A 12706-nucleotide genomic window follows, 5' to 3' on the forward strand; every position below is an offset into this window, starting at 1 on the left:
CACAAACAACAAGAGAGAGATCGACAAAGACAGATAGAGAGATAGAGAAGTGAGAGAGGAAAGAGAGCATAAAAAATCCATGTCCCTATGAGCTGGAACACTGAACCTGTAGAATATTTAAATCTTGTTGTTGCAATGACACAGTTGTAGAGATGATATTAGGATTAGAATCTTGATGTAATAAATTCACCTCTAGGAAATATACATTAATGGAATAACATTTTCTGATCATTTCCAGGAATGTCTCTTTTTTGTCCCTTGGCATAGCCCAAGGAAATTTGGATAGTCATTGTTAGTGATTTTTCCTTGCTTGATGCTGTGATATGTGCCTTCAATTCCTTGATAACTTTGTAGAGGTCTCTAGTTGAACAGGTTGATGTGCTGGCATTTTGGAATGTGTTGGGTACACGTACAGGAGCGCACATATCTTCACCGAGGACTTTTTGTGAGTTGAAGGCCCAGCAACCACCTGCTAGCAAAGGATATACTATGTCCACGGCCAGGTCCGAGAGGGAAAACATTCCGAGTTGGAAAGGGTTAGACCTACAGGTTGGGAAGAGCAGGAGTACCCAGGGTGCCTGGGAGTTCTGACTAGCCAAGAGGACAGAGAAAGCCAGTCGGTATTCCTGGATTACCTGTATCCCACTGAAATGGCAGCATGTGCTCTGTGCTGTCTTCCCAGGGTTGCATTCTGATTCCATCATAGAATATGGATGACACCCAGCGGAAATGTCCCCACAGATTAATCTGAGTGGTGATGGAACCCTATTGTGTTTGCAGTGAACTGCTTTCCTGCTGCTCCCTTTCATGAGGGCACCTGAGTTAAAAGGTAAGGACACATGAATTATTACAAGAACTCAATATTCTCAGGACAATGTTGGTGTGGGAGCAGAGCTGCAGACCTTGCCTTGTCCCTTGGAGACATGGAGCTTGCTTCAGGTCTCTGAATGCTCCCGGGTTCTATTTTGGCCAGTTGGATCCTGATAATGTATGGGCAAGGTCTAGCAGTTTCATGTTCTTCCTGGGACCAAAGCCATCCAGGGGAAACTGATCCTCTTTTTGCTATGCACTACAGAGTGCTTGGATCGATGATGATTCCTAATAAAACATTCCTTGGAAAGCTGAACAAAATGAGTGAATACTCAATACCGCAACTCTCATCGAATCTGAGGTCCAGCACCATGGCTTTAGCAGGTCCCATAGGCATCAGATACAGGGTGCCAAACCACTATGTTTCTCTTGCCTTCCTCTGGATCTGACCAGACTTTCTACCGACTAGCAAGTACTTTGCCTCCTCTGCCTGATAACCTGGTCTAGGACAAGACATCTCCTTTTGATCTTGTGCCTTGCATAGTTTTGTAGTAAGGAGAGAAATGTCAGGCACCCAGAAGATAGGGATGCTGGGCCAAAAAATGGCCTTTTGCTATATTGTATTCTTGATTTTGAGGAAAAAACAGAAATAGATGTCGCTCCAAAAAACGGTTGTGAATTTTGAAATATCTCTCATTGTGTTCATGATTCTCAGAAGCTCTGACATGAATGCTATCCATCCAGTGTTGCTATACTTAGAGACAATGGTTTAAAGACTGGTGAATGTAGCCAAATGCAGTCGAATATTTCAGACACTACTTGACTGTGTAGTACTCTCGTGGTCTAAGGAATACTCTTGTAATCCTTTGTCTTGCAGACTGCAAAATGACCAAGCAACAGGCTTGGAAATAGAAAAAGGCCCGTAAAATACAAGTAATGATGGACATATCTCCTGTCAGTCTCCAGCAGGTATACACACTGCCCCCTTGTCCTTGGCTTCATGGCACTTTATTGCATTTTACTGGAAACGGGATTTGCAGACCAGCGTCTCAAAGACTTGTATTCAGGGCTCTTGGGTGTGACAGAACACTTGTATAAGTGCACTGGCTTGTTTTTTTTGGATGTTGCTTTTGTTTTTGCACATTATGACAGGCCTCTTTGGTAATATGACTGTGAATATCCTTGAATTCTGGTCTCCCCAATGTCCATGAACTACCCACCTCTCTTTTGATTCTCTGAAATCTTGAGACGCCGGGATTATAGAACTGTTTATCTATATAAGATTTTGATTTTACTCTGAAAGGAACATAGAAAGGCTATCATTTCATTGCATTGAAAGTTCAGTGGGTCACCAGAGTTCATGTTGCCCTCGATTGATAAATATTATCAGTAGAATTTTCAAGGATAAACAATGATTCTGAAAGCAGGCTGAACATTTGTTTCTTAGATGTTTGGAGTCAAATTGCACCATTTATTGGCCTATATCAAAACCAATGGGACTTGCCATTGTTTATGCTAGTGATGGCTTGCTCTGATATCTCTTTTTCTTTATGTCAGATCATTGCAGACAAGATGACAAATGGTTGTACCATTAAAGAGACCTCGTTCAAAAGAGAAAAAAGAGAAGCCAAATATGGAGAGAAGAAATGACAATCCAAAACTATAAATGGGTCTATAAGAGACAGAGAATTAGAGAAATAGGGAAAGAAGGAGAAAGGTTAGGGAGTGAGTCAGAAACACACACACACACACACACACACACACACACACCAAGAGAGAGACCGACAAAGACAGAGAGATAGAATAGAGAGAGAGACAGAGAGCATAATAAATCCACGTCCCTATGTGCTAGAACACTGAACCTGTAGAATATTTAAATCCTGTTCATGCAATGACACAGTTGTAGAGATCAGATTAGGATTAGAAGCTTGATGTAAAAATTTACCTCTAGAAAATATACGTTAATGGAATAACATTTTCTGATCATTTCCAGGAATTTCTCTTTTTTGTCCCTTGGCATAGCCCAAGGAAATTTGGATAGTCATTGTTAGTGATTTTTCCTTGCTTGATGCTGTGATATGTGCCTTCATTTCCTTGATAACTTGTGGAGGTCTCTAGTTGAACAGGTTGATGTGCTGGCATTTGGAATGTGTTGTACACAAGTACAGGAGGACACATATCTTCACCTAGGACTTTTTGTGACCTGAAGGCACAGCAACCACCTTCTAGCAAAGGATATACTAAGTCCACTGCCAGGTCCATGAGAAAAAACATTCCCAGTTGGAAAGGGTTAGACCTACAGGTTGGGAAGAGCAGGAATGCCCAGGGTGCCTGGGAGTTCTGAAAAGCCAAGAGGACAGAGAAAGTAAGTCTGTAGTCCTGGATTACCTGGATGCCACTGTAATGGCAGCATGTGCTCTCTGCTGTCTTCCCAGGGTTGCATTCTGATTCCATAAAAGAACATGGATGACACCAGCGGAAATGTCCCCACAAATTAATCTGAGTGGTGATGGAACCCTATTGTGTGTGCAGTGAACTACTTTCCTGTTTCTCCCTTTCATGAGGGCACCTGAGTTAAAAGGGAAGGACACATGAATTATTACAAGAACTCAATATGCTCAGGACAATGTTGGTGTGGGAGCAGAGCTGCAGTCCTTGCCTTGTCCCTTGGACTCATGGAGCTTGCTTCAGGTCTCTGAGTGCTCCCGGGTACTATTTAGGCCTGTTGGATCCTGATAATGTATGGGCAAGGTCTAGCAGTTTCATGTTCTCCTTGGAACTAAAGCCATCCAGGGGACACTGATCTTTTTGCTATGCACTGCACAGTGCTTGGATCGATGATAATTCCCAATAAAACATTCCTTGGAAAGCTGAACAAAATGAGTGAATACCCAATACCGCAACTCTCATCGAATCTGTGGTCCAGCACCATGGCTTTAACAGGTCCCATAGGCATCAGGTACAGGCTGCCAATCCACTATGTTGCTCTTGCCTTCCTCTGGATCTGACTAGACTTTCTAGCGACTAGCAAGTACTTTGCCTCCTCTGCCTGATAACATGGTCTAGGGCAAGACACTTCATTTTGATCTTGTGCCTTGCATACTTTGGTAGTAAGGAGAGAAATGTCAGGCACCCAGAAGATAGGGATGCTGGGCCCAAAAATGGCCTTTTGCTATGTTGTAGTCTTGATTTTGAGGCAAAAACAGAAATAGATGTCGCTCCAAAATAGGGTTGTGAATTTTGACATATCTCTCATTGTGTTCACGATTCTCAGAAGCTCTGACATGAATGCTATCCATCCAGTGTTGCTATACTTAGAGACAAAGGTTTAAAGACTGCAGGGTGAATATAGCCAAATGCAGTCTCTATTTCAGACTCTATTTGACTGTTGTGTACTCTCGTTGTCTAAGGAATACTCTTGTAATCCTTTGTCTTGCAGACTGCAAAATGACCAAGCAACAGGCTTGGAAATAGAAAAAGGCCCGTAAAATTCAAGTAATGATGGACATATCTCCTGTCAGTCTCCAGCAGGTATACACACTGCCCCCTTGTCCTTGGCTGCATGGCACTTTATTGCACTTTCTGGAAACAGGGGATTTGCAGACCAGCGTCTCAAAGAGTTGTATTCGGGGCTCTTGGGTGTGACAGAACACTTGTATAAGTGCATTGGCTTGTTTTTTTTGGATGCTGCTTTTGTTTTTGCACATTATGAGAGGCCTCTTTGGCAATATGACTGTGAATATCCTTGAATTCTGGTCTCCCCAATGTCCATGAACTACCCACCTCTCTGTCGATTCTCTCAAATCTTGAGACTCCGGGATTATAGAACTGTTTATCTATATGAGATCTGGATTTACTCTGAAAGGAATCATAGAAAGGCTAGCATTTCATTGCATTGAATGTTCAATGGGTCACCAAAGTTCATGTTGCCCTCAATTGATAACTATTATCAGTCGAATTTTCAAGGATAAACAATGATTCTGAAAGCAGGCTGAACATGTGTTTCTTAGATGTTTGGAGTCAAATTGCACCATTTATTGGCCTATATCAAAACCAATGGGACTTGTCATTGTTTATGCTAGTGAGGGCTTGCTCTTATATTTCTTTTTCATTAGGTCAGATCATTGCAGGCAAGATGACAAATGGTGGTACCATTAGAGAGACCTCGTTCAAAAGAGACAAAAAGAAGCCAAACATGGAGAGGAGAAATGACAATCCACCACTATAAATGGGTCTATAAGAGACAGAGAATTAGAGAAGTAGAGAGAGAAGAAGAAAGGTTAGGGAGTGAGTCAGACACACACACACACACACACACACACACACAAACACACCAAGAAAGAGACGGACAAAGAGAGAGAGAGAGAGAGATAGAGAAGAGAGAGAGACAGAGAGCATAATAAATCCATGTCCCTATGAGCTGGAACACTTAATCTGTAGAATATTTAAATCTTGTTCATGCAACGACACAGTTGTAGAGGTCAGATTAGGATTAGAAGCTTGATGTAATAAATTCACCTCTAGGAAATATTCATTAATTGAATAACATTTTCTGATCATTTCCAGGAATGTCTCTTATTTGTTCCTTGGCATAGCCCAAGGAAATTTTGATAGCCATCGTTGGTGATATTTTCTTGTTTGATGCTGTGATATGTGCCTTCAATTCCTTGATAACTTTGTAGAGGTCTCTAGTTGAACAGGTTGATGTGCTGGCATTTTGGAATGTGTTGTGTACACGTACAGGAGCGCACATATCTTCACCTAGGACTTTTTGTGAGCTGAAGGCCCAGCAACCACCTGCTAGCAAAGGATATACTATGTCCACGGCCAGGTCTGAGAGGAAAAACATTCCGAGTTAGAAAGGGTTAGACCTACAGGTTGGGAAGAGCAGGAGTGCCCAGGGTGCCTGGGAGTTCTGACAAGCCAAGAGGACAGAGAAAGCCAGTCTGTAGTCCTGGTTTACCTGGATCCCACTGAAATTGCAGCATGTGCTCTGTGCTGTCTTCCCAGGGTTGCATTCTGATTCCATCATAGAACATGGATGACACCCAGCGGAAATGTCCCCACAAATTGTTCTGAGTGGTGATGCAACCCTATTGTGTTTGCAGTGAACTGCTTTCCTGTTGCTCCCTTTCATGAGGGCACCTGAATTAAAAGGTAAGGACACATGATTTATTACAAGAAGTCAATATGCTCAGGACAATGTTGGTGTGGGAGCAGAGCTGCAGTCCTTGCCTTGTCCCTTGGAGACATGGAGCTTGCTTCAGGTCTCTGAATGATAAAGTGTTCTATTTAGGCCTGATGGATCCTGATAATGTATGGGCAAGGTCTAGCATTTTCTTGTTCTCCCTGGGACCAAATCTATCCAGGGGACACTGATCCTCTTTTTGCTATGCACTGCAGAGTGCTTGGATCAATGATGATTCCCAATAAAACATTCCTTGGAAAACTGAACAAAATGAGTGAATAACCAATACTGCAACTCTCATCGAATCTGAGCTCCAGTACCATGGCTTTAGCAGGTCCCATAGGCATCAGGTACAGGCTGCCAATCCACTATATTGCTCTTGCCTTCCTCTGGATCTGACTAGACTTTCTAGCGACTAGCAAGTACTTTGCCTCCTCTGCCTGATAACATGGTCTAGGTCAAGAAACCTCCTTTTGATCTTGTGCCTTGCATACTTTTGTAGTAAGGAGAGAAATGTCAGGCAGCCAGAAGATAGGGATGCTGGGCCCAAAAATGCCCTTTTGCTATATTGTATTCTTGATTTTGAGGCAAAAACAGAAATAGATTTCGCTCCAAAATAGGGTTGTGAATTTTGAAATATCTCCCATTGTGTTCACGATTCTCAGAAGCTCTGACATGAATGCTATCCATCCAGTGTTGCTATACTTAGAGACAAAGTTTTAAAGATTGCAGGGTGAATGTAGCCAAATGCAGTAGAATATTTCAGACACTATTTGACTGTTGAGTACTCTCATGGTCTAAGGAATACTCTTGTAATCCTTTGTCTTGCAGACTGCAAAATGACCAAGCAACAGGCTTGGAAATAGAAAAAGGCCCGTAAAATTCAATTAATGATGGACATATCTCCTGTCAGTGTCCAGCAGGTATACACACTGCCCCGTTGTCCTTGGCGTCATGGCACTTTGGTGCACTTTACTGGAAACAGGGGATTTGCAGACCAGCGTCTCAAAGAATTGTTTTCAGGGCTCTTGGGTGTGACAGAACACTTGTATAAGTGCATTGGCTTGTTTTTTTGGATGTTGCTTTTGTTTTTGTTTTTTAAGTGTGAAAATGCTGCTTTTATTTCTTTTTTTTATTCGATATAATTTATTTACATTTCAAATGATTTTTTACACACACACACACACACACACACACACACATACACACACACACACACACAGAGAGAGAGAGAGAGAGAGAGAGAGAGAGAGAGAGAGAGAGAGAGAGAGAGAGAGAGAGAAAGCAAGAGAGATGATAGAGAGAGAGACATAGAGCATAATAAATCCTGGTCCCTATGAGCTATAACACCGAACATGTAGAATATTGAAATCTTATTCATGCACAGACACACTTGTAGAGATCTGTTTAGGATTAGAGCCTTCATGGGAGAAGTTCACCTCTTGGAAACAGATATTGATGGAAAAACATTTTCTGAACATGTCTGGAAATGTCTCTTTTTTGTCTCTTGGCATAGCCCAAGGAAACTTGGATAGTCATTGTTAGTGAGTTTTCCTTGCTATATGCTGTGATAAGTGCCTTCATTGCCTTGATAACTTTGTAGAGGTCTCTAGTTGAACAGGGTGATGCAATGGCCCATTTGGAATGTGTTGTAAACACTTACAGGTGCACACATATCTTCACCTAGGGCTTTTTGTGAGCTGAAGGCCCAGCAACCACCTGCTAGCAAAGGATATACTATGTCCACGGACAGGTCTGAAAGTAAAAACATTCCCAGTTGGAAAGCGTTAGACCTACAGATTGGTAAGAGCAGGAGTGCTCAGGATGCCTGTGAGTTCTGTCTAGCCAAGGAGACAGAGAAAGCCAATCTGTAGTCCTGGATAACCTGTATCCCACAGTAATGGCAGCATGTGCTCTGTGGTGTCTTCCCAGGGATGCATTCTGATTCCATCATAGAACATGGATGACACCCAGCGGAAATGTCCCCACAAAATAGGCTGAGTGGTGATGGAAACCTATTGTGTTTGCAGTGAACTGCTTTCCTGTTGCTCCATTTCATGAGGGCACCTGAGTTAAAAGGTAAGGACACATGGACTATTACAAGAACTCAATATGCTAAGAACTTTGGTGGAGTGGGGGCAGAGCTGCAGTCCTTGCCTTGTCCCTTGGAGACATGAAGCTTGCTTGAATTCTCTGAGTGCTCCAGGGTTCTATTTATGCCTGTTGGATCCTGATAATGTATGGGTAAGGTCTAGCAGTTTCTTGTTCTCCCTGGGACCAAAGCCTTCCTGAGGACACTGATCCTCTTTTTGCTATTCACTGCAGAGTGCTTGGATCGATGATGATTCCCAATAAGACATTCCTTGGAAAGCTGAACAAAATGAGTGAATACTCAATACCACAACATTCATCGAACCTGAGGTCGGGCACCATGGCTTTAGCAGGACCTGTAGGCATCAGATACAGGCTGCCAATCCACTAAGTTGCTCTTGCCTTCCTCTGGATCTGACTAGACTTTCTAGCGACTAACAAGTACTTTGCCTACTCTGCCTGATAACATGGTCTAGGGCAAGACACCTCCTTTTGATCTTGTGCCTTGCATACTTTTGTAGTAAGGAAATAATTGTCAGGCACCCAGAAGATAGGGATGCTGGGCCCAAAAACTTGCGTTTAGTCCTATTTTAGTCTTGATTTTGAGGCAAAAACAGAAATAGCTGTCGCTGCAAAATGGGGTTGTGAATTTTGAAATATCTGTCAGTGAGTTCATGATTCTCAGATGCTCTGACATGAATTCTATCCATCCAGTGTTGCTATACTTAGAGACAAAGGTTTAAAGACTGCAGGGTGAATGTAGCCAAATGAAGTAGAATATTTCCAACACTGTTTGACTGTTAAGTACTCTCGTGGTCTACAGGAATACTCTTGTAATTCTTTGTCTTGCAGACTGCAAAACGACCAAGCAACAGGCTTGGAAATAGAAAAAGGTCCTTAAAATTCAAATCATGATGGGCATATCTCCTGTCAGTCTCCAGGAGGTATACACACTGCCCCCTTGTCCTTGGCTTTATGGCACTTTGGGGCACTTTGCTGGAAACAGGAGATTTGCAGACCAGTGTCTCAAAGAGTTGTGTTCAGGGCTCTTGAGTGTGAAGGAACACTTGTATATGTGCATTGTTTTTTTGGATATTTCTTTTGTTTCTTCACATTCTGACAGGCCTCCTTGGCTATGTCACAGTGAATAACCTTGAATTCTGCTCACACAAATGTCCTTAAACTACACTCCTGTCCTTTGATTCTCTCAAACCTTGAGATGCAGGGAATGTAGAACTGTTTATCTATCTGAGATTTTGATTTGACACTGAGAGGAAGCATAGAAAGGCTAGCATTTCATTACATTGAATGTTCAATGGGTCTTAAGAGTTCATGTAGGCCTCGATTGATAACTATTATCAGTGGAATTTTCAAGGATAAACAATGATTCTGAAAGCAGGCTGAACATGTGGTTCTTAGATGTTCGGAGTAAATTGCACCATTTATTGGCCTATATCAAAACCAATAGGACATGCCATTGTGTATGCTAGTGAGGGCTTGCTCTGATATTTATTTTTAGTTAGCTCAGATCATAGTAGGAAAGATGACCAATGGTGGCACCATTAGAGAGACCTCGTGTAAAAGAGACAAAGGAGAAGCCAAACATGAAGAGAAGAAATGAAAATTCACAATTATAAATGGGTCTATAGGAGAGAGAGAGTGAGAGAAAGAGGGAGAGAAGAAGAAAGGGTGAGGGAGTGAGTCAGACACACACACATACACACACACACACACACAAAGACAGCCAGAGAGATGAGAGAGAGAGACAGAGAGCATAATAAATCCTGGTCCCTATGAGCTGAAACACCGAACATGTAGACTATTTAAATCTTATTCATGCAAAGACATACTTGTAGAGATCTGATTAAGATTAGAGTCTTCATGGAAGAAGTTCACCTCTTGGAAACAGATATTGATGGAAAAACATTTTCTGAACATGTCCAGAAATGTCTCTTTTTTGTCTCTTGGCATAGCCCAAGGAAACTTGGATAGTCATTGTTAGTGAGTTTTCCTTGCTATATGCTGTGATATGTGCCTTCATTGCCTTGATGACTTTGTAGAGGTCTATAGTTGAACAGGTTGATGCACTGGACCTTTTGGAATGTGTTGTATACACGTACAGGTGCACACATATCTTCACCTAGGGATTTTTGTGAGCTTAAGGCCAAGCAAACACCAGATAGCAAAAGATATACTGTGTCCATAGCCAGTTACAAGAGGAAAAGCATTCACATTTGGAAAGTGCTAGACCTACAGGTTGGAAAGAGCAGGAGTGCTCATGGTGCATGTGAATTCTGACTAGCCAAGAGGACAGAGAAAGCCAATCCTGGATTACCAAGATGCCACTGTAATAGCAGCAAGTGCTCTGTGCTGTCACCCTAGGGTTGCATTCTGATTCCATCATGCTACATGGAGAACACCCAGAGGAAATGTCCCCATAATATTGGCTGAGTGTTGATGGAGCCCTATTGTGTTTTCAGTGAACTACTTTCCAGTTGCTTTCTTTCATGAGGGCACCTGAGGTAAAAGGTAAGGACACATGAATTATTACAAGAACTCAATATGCTCAGGACTTTGTTGGAGTACAACAGAGCTGCAGTCGCTGCCTTGTCCCTTGGAGACATGGAGCTGGCTTCAGGCCTCTGAGTGCTCCTGTGTTCTATTTAGGCCTGTTGGATCATGATAATGTATGGGCAACGTCTAGCAGTCTCTTGTTCTCCCTGGGAATGAAGCCCTCCAGAGGACACTGATCCTCTTTTTGCTATGCACTACTGCAGAGTGCTTGGATCGATGATGATTCCCAATAAAACATTCCGTGGGGAGCTGAACAAAATGAGTGAATACTCAATACTTCAAATCTCATCGAACCTGAGGTCCAGCACCATAGTTTTAACAGGTCCTATGGGCATCAGATACAGGCTGCCAATCCACTCAGTTGTTCTTTCCTTCCTCTGGATCTGACTAGACTTTCTAGCGACTAACAAGTACTTTGCCTACTCTGCCTGATAACATGGTCTAGGGCAAGACACCTCCTTTTGATCTTGTGTATTGCATACTTTTGTATTAAGGAGAGAATTGTCAGGCTGCCAGAAGATAGGGATGCTGGCCCCAAGGACTGGCCTTTAGCCCTATTGCAGTCTTGATGTTGAGGCCAAAACAAAAATAGCTGTTGCACCAAAATAGGGTTGTGAATTTTGAAATATCTGTCAGTGGTTTCAAGATTCTCAGAAGATTTGAAATGAATTCTATCCATCCAGTGTTGAGATACTTAGAGACAAAGATTTAAAGACTGCAGGGGCAATGTAGCCAAATACAGTGCAATATTTCAGACACTGTTTGAATGTTGAGTACTCTGGTGGACTACAGGAATACTCCTGTAATCCTTAGTCTTGCAGACTGCAAAAAGACAAAGCAACAGGCTTGGAAATAGAGAGAGGCCTGTGAAATTCAAGTAATGATGGGAATATCTCAGGTCAGTTTCCAGCAGGTATACACACTGCCCCCTTGTCCTTGGCATCACAGAATTTTGGCTCATTGTACTGGAAACAGAAGATTTGCAACCAGAGTCTCAAAGAATTGTGTTCAGGGCTCTTGAGTATGAAGGAACACTTGTATATGTGCATTGGCCTGAATCTTTTTTTGGATGTTGCTTTTGTTTTGGCACATTCTGACAGGCTTCCTTGGAAATGTCACAGTGAATATCCGTGAATTCTGCTCACCCCAATGTCCTTGATCTACCTTCCTCGCTGGAGATTGTCTCAAATCTTGAGAGCCAAGGATTATAGAACTGTTTATCTTTTTGATATTTGATTTGACTCTGAAAGAAAGCCTAGAAAGACTAGCATTTTATTGCATTGAATGTTCAGTGGGTCAGCAGAGATCATGTATGCCTCGATTGATACCTATTATCAGTGACATTTTCAAGGATGAATAATGATTCTGAAAGCAGGCTGCACATGTGCCTCTGAGATGTGCTGAGACACATTGCACCATTTATTGGCCTATATCAAAACCATTGGGACATGACAATGTGTATGCTAGTCAGGGCTTGCTCTGATATCTCTTTTAAGTTGGGTGAGATCATTGCAGGGAAAATGACCAATGGTGAAACCATTAGAGCATCCTCAGTCGGAAGAGACAAAAAAGAAGCCAAACATCGAGAGAAGAAATGAAAATCCACCACTAAAAATGAGTCTAAAAGAGACAGAGAGGGAGAGAATAAGGGAGAGAAGAGGAAAGGGTGAGGGAGTGAGTCAGACACACACACACACACACACACACACACACACACACACAGAGAGAGAGAGAGAGAGAGAGAGAGAGAGAGAGCCAGAGAGATGATAGAGAGAGAGAGAGACAGAGAGCATAATAAATCCTGGTCCGTATGAGCTGAAACAAGGAACATGTAGAATATTGAAATCTTATTCATGCAAAGACAAACTTATAAAGATCTGATTAGAATTAGAGCCTTGATGGAAGAAGTTCACCTCTTGGAAACAGATATTGATAGAAAAACATTTTCTGAACATGTCCAGAAATGTCTCTTTTTTGTCTCTTGACATAACCCAAGAAAACATGGATAGTCATTGTTAGTGAGTTTTCCTTGCTTCATGCTGT

At 42.2% G+C, this 12706-nt stretch overlaps 5 non-coding genes across 5 annotated transcripts; all 5 read left to right on the forward strand.

Annotated features, from left to right (window-relative positions):
• The first annotated feature begins 1082 nt into the window (after nucleotides 1-1082).
• Nucleotides 1083-1175, forward strand: LOC127677032 (small nucleolar RNA SNORD116). The gene has a single exon (XR_007976435.1). It is a non-coding gene; the product is annotated as a small nucleolar RNA SNORD116 (small nucleolar RNA).
• Nucleotides 1176-3641: 2466 nt separating this feature from the next.
• Nucleotides 3642-3734, forward strand: LOC127676441 (small nucleolar RNA SNORD116). The gene has a single exon (XR_007975919.1). It is a non-coding gene; the product is annotated as a small nucleolar RNA SNORD116 (small nucleolar RNA).
• A 2486-nt stretch (nucleotides 3735-6220) lies between these two features.
• Nucleotides 6221-6313, forward strand: LOC127676467 (small nucleolar RNA SNORD116). Its single transcript, XR_007975944.1, has one exon. It is a non-coding gene; the product is annotated as a small nucleolar RNA SNORD116 (small nucleolar RNA).
• Nucleotides 6314-8330: 2017 nt separating this feature from the next.
• Nucleotides 8331-8423, forward strand: LOC127676466 (small nucleolar RNA SNORD116). The gene has a single exon (XR_007975943.1). It is a non-coding gene; the product is annotated as a small nucleolar RNA SNORD116 (small nucleolar RNA).
• Nucleotides 8424-10873: 2450 nt separating this feature from the next.
• Nucleotides 10874-10966, forward strand: LOC127676469 (small nucleolar RNA SNORD116). Its single transcript, XR_007975946.1, has one exon. It is a non-coding gene; the product is annotated as a small nucleolar RNA SNORD116 (small nucleolar RNA).
• Nucleotides 10967-12706: the final 1740 nt, after the last annotated feature.

Source organism: Apodemus sylvaticus, chromosome 1 (assembly GCF_947179515.1).
Source record: "Apodemus sylvaticus chromosome 1, mApoSyl1.1, whole genome shotgun sequence".
Taxonomy (NCBI): Eukaryota; Metazoa; Chordata; class Mammalia; order Rodentia; family Muridae; genus Apodemus; species Apodemus sylvaticus.